Source organism: Puma concolor, chromosome A1 (genome assembly GCF_028749965.1).
Source record: "Puma concolor isolate L17-30 chromosome A1, mPumCon1.1.hap2, whole genome shotgun sequence".
Taxonomy (NCBI): domain Eukaryota; kingdom Metazoa; phylum Chordata; class Mammalia; order Carnivora; family Felidae; genus Puma; species Puma concolor.
The window spans coordinates 11,065,454-11,074,493 of record NC_141667.1 but is presented as its reverse complement, the minus strand read 5'-3'; the positions used below and the strand labels follow the sequence as shown (position 1 = coordinate 11,074,493).

At 38.5% G+C, this 9,040-nt stretch overlaps 1 long non-coding RNA gene across 1 annotated transcript; it reads right to left on the bottom strand.

Annotated features, from left to right (window-relative positions):
- Positions 1-375: 375 nt before the first annotated feature.
- Positions 376-8,639, bottom strand: LOC147584021 (uncharacterized). Its single transcript, XR_015240532.1, has 3 exons — positions 6,341-8,639; positions 5,021-5,224; positions 376-1,383 (listed from the first exon to the last, which is right to left on the bottom strand). It is a non-coding gene; the product is annotated as an uncharacterized LOC147584021 (long non-coding RNA).
- Between the last annotated feature and the right edge of the window lie 401 nt (positions 8,640-9,040).

Sequence of the window (9,040 nt, the reverse complement as noted above, 5' to 3'; positions counted from 1 at the left end):
CTGGTGGCATTGACAATTCATCTATGTGGATATGATGCCTCAAGCTGCATATCTATCCTTATATATTTAGAATGCTTGAAAGTTCTCTTCAAAATTCTCAAGAGATTACATTGTATGATGTAATTCCTAGTTATTATGTCTCCATGGAGAGACAGTAAATGAAGTCTTAGAATACTAATGTTGCTTTTCCCCAAATACAGACTAAAATTTCTCATCATTTGGATTGAGTTCATTGGCCTGGCTTGTTTACCAAGATAAAAGGGAAACATTTTAATTACATATTTGAGAAAATACATCATAGCTTCATAATATCACTGGAACAATTACTTGTCTCCTCTGTCCCTTATGAAACCAAATTAGCATGGAGGAAGTGGGTCTCTTGTATTAAAATTTATTTCAAAGTCACTGCTGAAGGCAACTGTTAGAGATGGTACACTCAGAGGAAGTGGTATTACCAGTGTTCTGCTAAGATGGGATCAAGTCAAATGTGTCAGGAAAGCAATTAGTATGATTTTTCTTTCTTTAGGCAGTTGGGTCAAGGTCAAGAAGAAACCTCTGTTTTTTTGAAATTCTTACATTCTTTCTTTATTTTGGACTTTGGATGCTAAGCATTCACTTGCACAATTTTCTCCTCAAACAACATAAATAGACTAGATATTGGCAAAGTATTGTCACAACACCTAGAAATTATGAGTTTTTTCTCCTCTTTTTGTTTAAAAACTATAAAAGGTGTGCATTTGCTCATTGAAAAAAATTCAAGAAAACAGAGCTAATATGATAGAAAGTGGAAGTTCTCCCTCCATTCTCTGGCTACCCTTCCCATTCACTGGGATAATCACTAGTATCACTTCGGCGTATATCCTAAGTGTAGAATATATAATGTACTATATATTATACTATATGTTGTGACTGGGCCAGTCCTTGTGGTTCTTATTATGATTGCAAGACACTCTCAGCAACAACCATCAGGAAACCTTGGGGGATAAAATGTCTATTACTCAAGGGTCCTCAAAATCACATGGGACACCTGGGGGGCTGTACAGCAGGGTTGTGGAGAGAACTCATGGAGCTGGGGTTCTGCTTTTATTGGAGTTGAAGGGGTTAGAGTTTCAAGGGTTCAAGTTTCAAGGGTTCACTCTTCATTGGTGAATTTAAAAGAGGAGCAGGAATTTGAAGTGTGCGAAGAGAAAAAAGAAGCAGCCCAAATGGCCAGTTATGGAAATCTACCAATATCGCTAAAGGAAAGGGGCTGAGCAGGTGGGGAGGAGACCTGGCTCTTGATCTAGTCCTGTGGCTGGCATTGTGCTTATTCCAGACAGCCCTCTTTGAAGTGGTTGCCTCTTTGAAATGGATGCCTTGAATATCAAAGCTTAAGTCAGACACCTGCATTATAAAAAAAGAGAAACCAACTGTTACTGTTAACCAACAGGTTATACAACAATAATGTATGGTGTATAATATATTATATATAATATATGAATAGAATAACTATATACACGCTAAATTTTTTGTATAAAGTCATGTATTTTACACACTCTTGTACCATTTGCTTTTTTCCATTCAAGAACTCCTTAGACAAATGACAAACTGGGAAAAATACTTATGGTTTAGTCACAGAAAATGTGTTAATATCCCTAAACATATTACTCTTCTAAAACTCGGGAAGAAAATACTCCACCACCATTTAGAAAAATGAGCAAGGAATATAAACTGAAGTTCCATAGAAAAAGAAGTGTTACTAACCATTAAATACGGAAATAGGCTCAACCTCATTCATCTAAAGTGGATAAAAATATAAATTTACATTGTGACACTATTTCTCACTTATCAGGTTGACCAAATTCTACAAGTTTGACATATCCTCTGTTGGTAAGCAAGTGAGAAACAGGCATGTTCACACATTGCTGATGGGAATAAAACAATAGACAATCTTATGGAGAGCAGTTTGGCAACATCTAGTAAAAGTGCATATGCATTTACCCTTTGACTCTGCATTCATATCTATGAAATTTCACTTCAGTGTTTTGGAACATACACTGGAAAAAAATACAAATTTATATTTGAGAAAAGGATTTATCGTAACAATAGTCATGAGCAAAAAACTGAAAATAATATAAAATTTTTATCAAAAAAAGAGTGGTTGAATAAGTGCACAATGCATCTGTAAAGGGGAATGAGTAATATCTTCATGTACTGATATATTTGGTGTACATATATATGGACATATGGATCCGTGATAAAAATTACGGGCATACCAAAACTATGCATATAAGTATATTGCTTTTTTTTAGGAGTCTCTACGCCCAATATGGGGCTAAAACTCACAACCCCAAGATCCAGAGTCGCATGCTCTATCAACTCAGCCAGCCATGCACCCCTAGAGTATATTGCTTTTAATTTTAGGAATATATATATACCAAAACCCATGCCAATGGCAGTCACCTATTTGAAGAGAGGGATTGTTATGGACTTCATATTTTTTCCTTTAAAATTCATATATTGAAATCCTAACCCTTAATGTGATGCTATTAGAAAGTGGACCTTTGAGAGGTGCTTAGGTCATGAGGTGGAGCCTTCATGAATAGGATTAGTGCCCTTATAAAAGAGACCCCAGAGAGCTTCCCTCCAACCACGTGAAGATACTGTGAGAAGATGACCACCTTGAACCAGGAAAAGAGCCCCCGCTAGACACTAATGCTGGAGGCACCTTGATCTTGGACTTCCAGCCAAGTGTGAGAAATAAATGTTTGTTGTTTAAGCCACCAGTTTGTGGTATTTTTGTTATAGCAGTCTGAACGGACTAAGACAGAAGAGAATAGAGAGGACCATGGAAGGAAACTAGACTTCTCGGAATGTATCTTTTTATTTTTTAAATAGTTTTGACTTTGGGAGCATGAGAATGTTTTACATAATTACAAATAAAAATTAATTAAAAATTCAAAAGGCCATCCTTAAAAATAGAGGAAGAAAGGTAGAAAGAAAGAAATTTTGTTGTTTTGAAACAAATAGATACAATGGCAAAACAAATATATAATTATAGTAATGTCATTAGCACCCAACAATTTTGTCATAAGAAAAAAGATTCTCTCTGTAAAAAAAATTTTTTAATTAAAATTTAAAAGGGGTGGCTGAGGGTTCAGTCAGTTAAGCATCTGATTCTTGATTTCAGCTCAGGTCATGACTTTAGGGTAAGAAGATCAAACCCTGAGTTGGGCTCTGCTTAAGATTCTCTCTCTCTCTCTCTCTCTCTCTCTCTCTCTCTCTCTCTCTCCCTCCCTCTGCCTCTCCCCCACTCTCTTTCTCTCAAAAATAAAAAAAAAGATACAATCATAAAATTAAAAGTATCACTATGAACTCATGATTTATTTTTCTTTGTCAATGTGTACGTTTCCAGAGAAAAGAAACAGAAGTTGTGAACAACTCAGTTTTCTTAGACTCCGTTTTGCAAGTACTACATCATACTGAAGCTAACTAGAACAACTTGAGAATGTATAATTGATGGTCTGAGGACAGAAAATGCATAAGATATACCAAGAACATCTTGTTACATTAAAAAGTAAGGAAGGGGCCCCTGGGCGGCTCAGTTGATTAAGTGTCTGACTTTGGCTCAGCTCATGATCTTGTGGTTTGTGCGTCGGGCTCTGTGCCGACAGCTCAGAGCCTGGAGCCTGCTTCAGATTCTGTGCTTCCCTTTCTCTCTGCCCCTCCCCTACTTGTGCTCTATCTCTCTCTGTCTCTCAAAAATAAATAAACGTTAAAAAAAATTTTTTTTTTAAAGTAAGGAAGATATCGAGGACTGCTGGGGATTGTGTTACAGGAGAGAAACCGTCTTAAAAGGATGCATTTTAGTCAAAGTGGGGCAGCGTGTATATCAAAAAGAACAATGATGACAATGGATTGAAATAAGATTCACCTCGATGGATTGATATACAATGGATTCAAGTAGGCTAAAAGTCTAGGGCATCATATTGTGCTATCACCACTTCCCTGCCACAAAGCCTTATTGGTCATCATTGGAGTTTGCTAAGGCAACAACCCATTTTTCTGAAAGCTGGTATGTAAAGGAATAAGTCAAGTATTCATTGGCTTGTCCTGAAATACTGTATTTCAGGGGATTCAAATAGTTGATAAAAGAAAGGTTTTTGTTTTGTTTTGAGAAGAATTTCATTCAATGTGTGAGACAGGAATAATAAAGTTTAAATGTCACTCTTTGGAATCTCCATTAAAAGGAAAGACCAGAAGCAAGGAGGTTAATTCAGACGCCAGAGAATGGCCAGATAGAACCAGATAAGAGCCAAAGACAGCAGAACCTGATATTCTGAAAGGGGAAAAAAAATCGGGGGTTTTGAACTTCTGGGTCCAGGTAATATGGGATAAAAGTACTTTATTGTGTGTTTCTTACTAGCAACAATGAGTAGCCCTGGACCAAAATGAATAAAACAACTATCGGAAGAATCTGGAAGGTAGAAAAAGTAGCCATATTGGGTAAAAATCTCTAGACCCACAGAATGACCTGGCAGTGTGTTCTTGAAACTGTTTTCTTTTGCTTCCCACTTATCTCTCCCTGAGAGCTAGAAAAGCCTGAAAACCAGAACTGCTATTGGGAGAAGACATTAAGAGCCCTAGGATGAGCCCATTCTTTCTAGTGAGATGACCAAGAGAAATATCTATGGAACAGAACCTTTTTGACTTTATCCACCCTGCTTGAGGTGAAGCACAGCAAAGAAGTGATGCCTTGTCCCCCATCCCAAGTTTCAGCTTTGGATCCTACTGGGCAGAGTCCTGTGGACTCTCCCCACCCTGCTGCCAGGAGCCCCAAAGGTGTGTTCCTCCCCCTCCCCATGGGCATGGTGGACCCTGTAAGACAAAGCCCAGTTGACTCCACCCTATACCAGCACCTCCCCCTACCTCCCCCCACCACATTCCGCTCAACTTTAATAATTTATCTTTCGTCATGTGAAACATGAAAATTATTCTAAAAGTCAGAGGTATACAAAACAGAATGTTCAGAGAATATTACCCCACTTGTGATTGTATCTTATTTCCATTCTCCCATTTTTCCACCCTGTTTTTACTCAAGTCACCAGTCACATTAGTTTCTGGTTTATTCTTTCACAAATGAGCAAATATGTGTATATTTTGTTTTCCTTTCTTGTGGTTTTTGAAGTCTTTTTGATAGAATAGAAGCACACCAATTCAATGGAATTGGCTGTTGATTGGTTAACTGGAAAAGAAAAGAAAAACAATGTTCAGAGACAACAGATATCATATTTGATTAGACACATTGCATTCTAACAATATACCCACAGGAATACATTTACAACTTTTGGTGTAGGGACAAGGCCTTTTTATGAGCATACATCAACTATTTGGAGTTCCAAATTACTTATTTTTTACATAAAGCACTATGATCTGTAGGGTCAATAGAGAGGTCCATTTGAGAAGTACTCAAAAGTTCACATTCTTGGTTCAATTTATCAAGCTCACAATTCCCCGCCTTTTCACCAATTTACACTTTCATTTTATTATTGGCTTATGTTTTTATTTTGGTTCAGTTTTGGGGGAAGACTTTTTCTGGGTTCCTGACCTGAAGGCTTATAACTTAGGCTGGGCTCCCCAGCCGCAGAGTGTGAGGTGGCAATTCTTGTAAAGCTAGTTTGTTACAGAAGTGTTCACAAGAGCCTGCAGGGAGCGAGGTAGCAGGGAGGGAATGGGAGAGGTCTAAGTTCACCCAGCCTGATTCTCTGGGGAGCTCTGTAGCATAAATCAAGCAGGAACTGCACCATGGTCTGTCCTAACTTGTGACAAGGACGCAGGAACTTTGTGTCCCAACGTTACAGTGTAGTCCCTCCTTCTCTGTGGTTTCGCTTTCCAAGATTTCAGGTACCTGTGGTCAACCTTGGTTTAGAGGAAGATGGTCATCCTCTGACAAATGATCAGAAGGTTAATAGAAGCCTAACGCTATGTCACAATGCCTATGTCATTTACCGCACTGCATCTTATCAGGTAGGCATTTTATCATCTCACATCATCATAAGAAGAAGGATGAGTACAGTACAAGAAGACATTTTGAGTGAGAGAGACCATATTCACATAACTTTTATTATAGTATATTATTATGATTATTCTGAGTTATTGTGAATCTCCTACTGTGCCTAATTTACAAATTAAACCTTATCATAGGTGTGTACATATAGAAATAATATGTTATGTATAGGGTTCAGTACTAACCACAGCTTTAGGCATTCACTAGGGGTCTTGGAACGCATACCCCACAAATAAGGGAGGATTACTATAGTCAGCCATTGGCTCCAATGGAGCCGGTGGGACTGGGACATACCTTCAGGCATCCGTGGGTGGGGAAATCATCTAAGGGGAGCCCACTGCAGACCCGTGCAGGGATAGGTCATTAGCAGGAGCACATGCCACAGCTGATAGAGGGTCCCCGAGGATCTGGGCAGGGAACCCACAGACTCTGCTGCAATTAGTTTATGCATTCCAATCCTTGAACAATAAAGGCATTTAAAACTCTCCCCTGGCTGAGAACCCCTGGGATAAATAAAATATATTATTTAAAGAAAAACACTATAAGATTTTTCTGTTTATTTTTAACTGCCTCCCTTAGGTTTTGGAATTTGGTATTTTCATTTTTGTTACATTCTGAATGCTTCAGCACTTCCTGGAGGACAGACATTCGGTGAAACGCTTTATCTCCGTGATCTCATGTAACCCTCATAGTAGGTCTCCAGGTAAATACTATTCTCATTTGCATTCTTCATTTGAGAACACTGAGGCAGGCAGGGTGTTGGAGCCTGGATCCGATGAATTCAGGCATTCTGATTTCAGAGTCTTCCTCTCTCTCAACCTTGACCACAGGACTTGCCCTCAGGTTCTCCGTGCAGGTGTTCTTTGTCTTAGTCCAATCTTAATGCCTGTATTTTGGGTTCTCTTTGTGGGGACTTGTCATCAGTTTGACTGCATCCGTTTGAGAAATCTCTTTGAGAAACATTTCTTTGTTTTGGTTCGCTGGTGAAGCCCTCTCTAACTCAGCTTTAATTTAGCCTCTGTTGTGTTTTACTTCAGTCACATCAGTGGGATATTGATTTCAAAGAGACGTGAAAGCTTGTGATCTGTCAGCTCTCCAGAACTGGAAGTTACCCTATTTTTTCCCCCCAAAATATCTGAATTAAATGCTGTCTTTAGGTTTTGGTGGGACTGGACATTATGCAGAAGACTTTCTCCTTGTGTGCTGTTTTGAAACCTATTTTCACCAAAGTTTTTATTCGATTCCCGAAAGGTTTACATTTGATTGCTAATTTCTTATTATTGGTCCCAACTTCCAAAAGTCTGTAGTTTGGTTTCTGTCTTGTCAACACTCATCTCAAAACCAAAACTCATCTTTGAAGTAATTAGGAATCTAGAAAACAACTTTTATGCCCTAATTGGACACATTCTAGAAAGCAGCACGTTATGGAAAGTGGCAAATCTTTCTGCATTGTGAAGAACAAGCCCTTAATTTAATTGTTTACAAATCTTTTGGTCAATCAAGATTATCCCTGTTAGTGCTGTTGCTGTTGTTTAACAACAACAGAGATAGTGATAGTGATTCCTACTTACAAAACACAAACTAAATTTAACAGAAAAGAATCTCTTTCTTTGCCTATATCTGCACTTTTCTACTTTAACAGGTTTACTTGATCATTAATCCATCACATTTTTTTTTTCAATCTCCAATCTTGTTAAGAATTTCTAAGCACTATGCATTCCCAAAAGTATTGGCTTAAATTTATATTGCCCATCTTTTCCCATGGGGACAGCTTTCATATAAAAGAAGATCTTGTCCTTTATCCTGCCATCATTTTGTGGCAATACTTGATTTTATGAAGTGCACTATTACTGTTAGATTTGGCTAAAAAGATTTTGATAAATAAAGAGGATTTCTCGGGGCGCCTGGGTGGCTCAGTCGCTTAAGCACCCGACTTCGGCTCAGGTCATGATCTCGGGTTGGTTTGTGAGTTGGAGCCCCACATCGGGCTCTATGCTGACAGCTCAGAGCCTGGAGCCTGCTTCGGATTCTGTGCCTCCCTCTCTCTCTTCCCCTCCCTTGCTTGCTCTCTGTCTCTGTCTCTCTCTCTCTTGAAAATAAATAAACATTAAAAAAATTCTTTTAAATAAAAAAAAATCAAGAGAATTTCTCTTAAGCTCTTAAATGATTTAGAGACATATTTTTGCCTCCCTCCCCCCCCCCCAAATGTCCTTGGTATGAAAACCTAGTGAAAATAATCCAAATCTAGACTAAACTTAATGAGGACCTCAGCAAAGAATGGGTACATCACTATTCTTTACTAAAGAATTCTTTACTTCTTTGTTCTGACTTTAGGGCATTTGATGGCAATTTCCTTCTACTGTACATTTTTCTTCTGCAATATTAATAGCTACAGCAGGTTGCCGTCTTCCCACTGCAGGGACTTGGCACCAAAAAGAGCTGTGATGGCAGATGTACTCTCTCTTCTCCCCACGTAGAGTTATTCTACTTTTTCATGGAAAAAGTTCTAGGATTCAAAATTAAAGAAGTAATGAGTTTTAAAGAACAAAGCTCATATCAGCTGCTTAACATCAACTCACCATTCTTTTTTTTTTTAAATGTTTATTTATTTATTTATTTATTTATTTATTTATGAGAGCAAGCAAGCAGGGGAGGGGCAGAGAGAGAGAGAGAGGGAGAGAGAGAATCCCAAGCAGGTTCTGCACTGTCAGCACAGAGTTTGACGGGGGACCCAAACCCATGAACCATGAGATCATGACCTGAGACGAAATCAAGAGTCAGACACTTAACCCGACTGACCCATCAACTCACCATTCTTTATAAGACTAATGGAAAAGGGTCAACACTCCATTTAATACTGCTAATAATAAATAGTCATGTTGCTTTCCATTTGGATAGCACATTTTGGACAACGTGAACAGGGGAAGAATGCTGTTCCTGCTTTGCTCTTTGGTGCTTAAGCCTTCTGTGTAATGTTGTCACTGGCCCTTTACA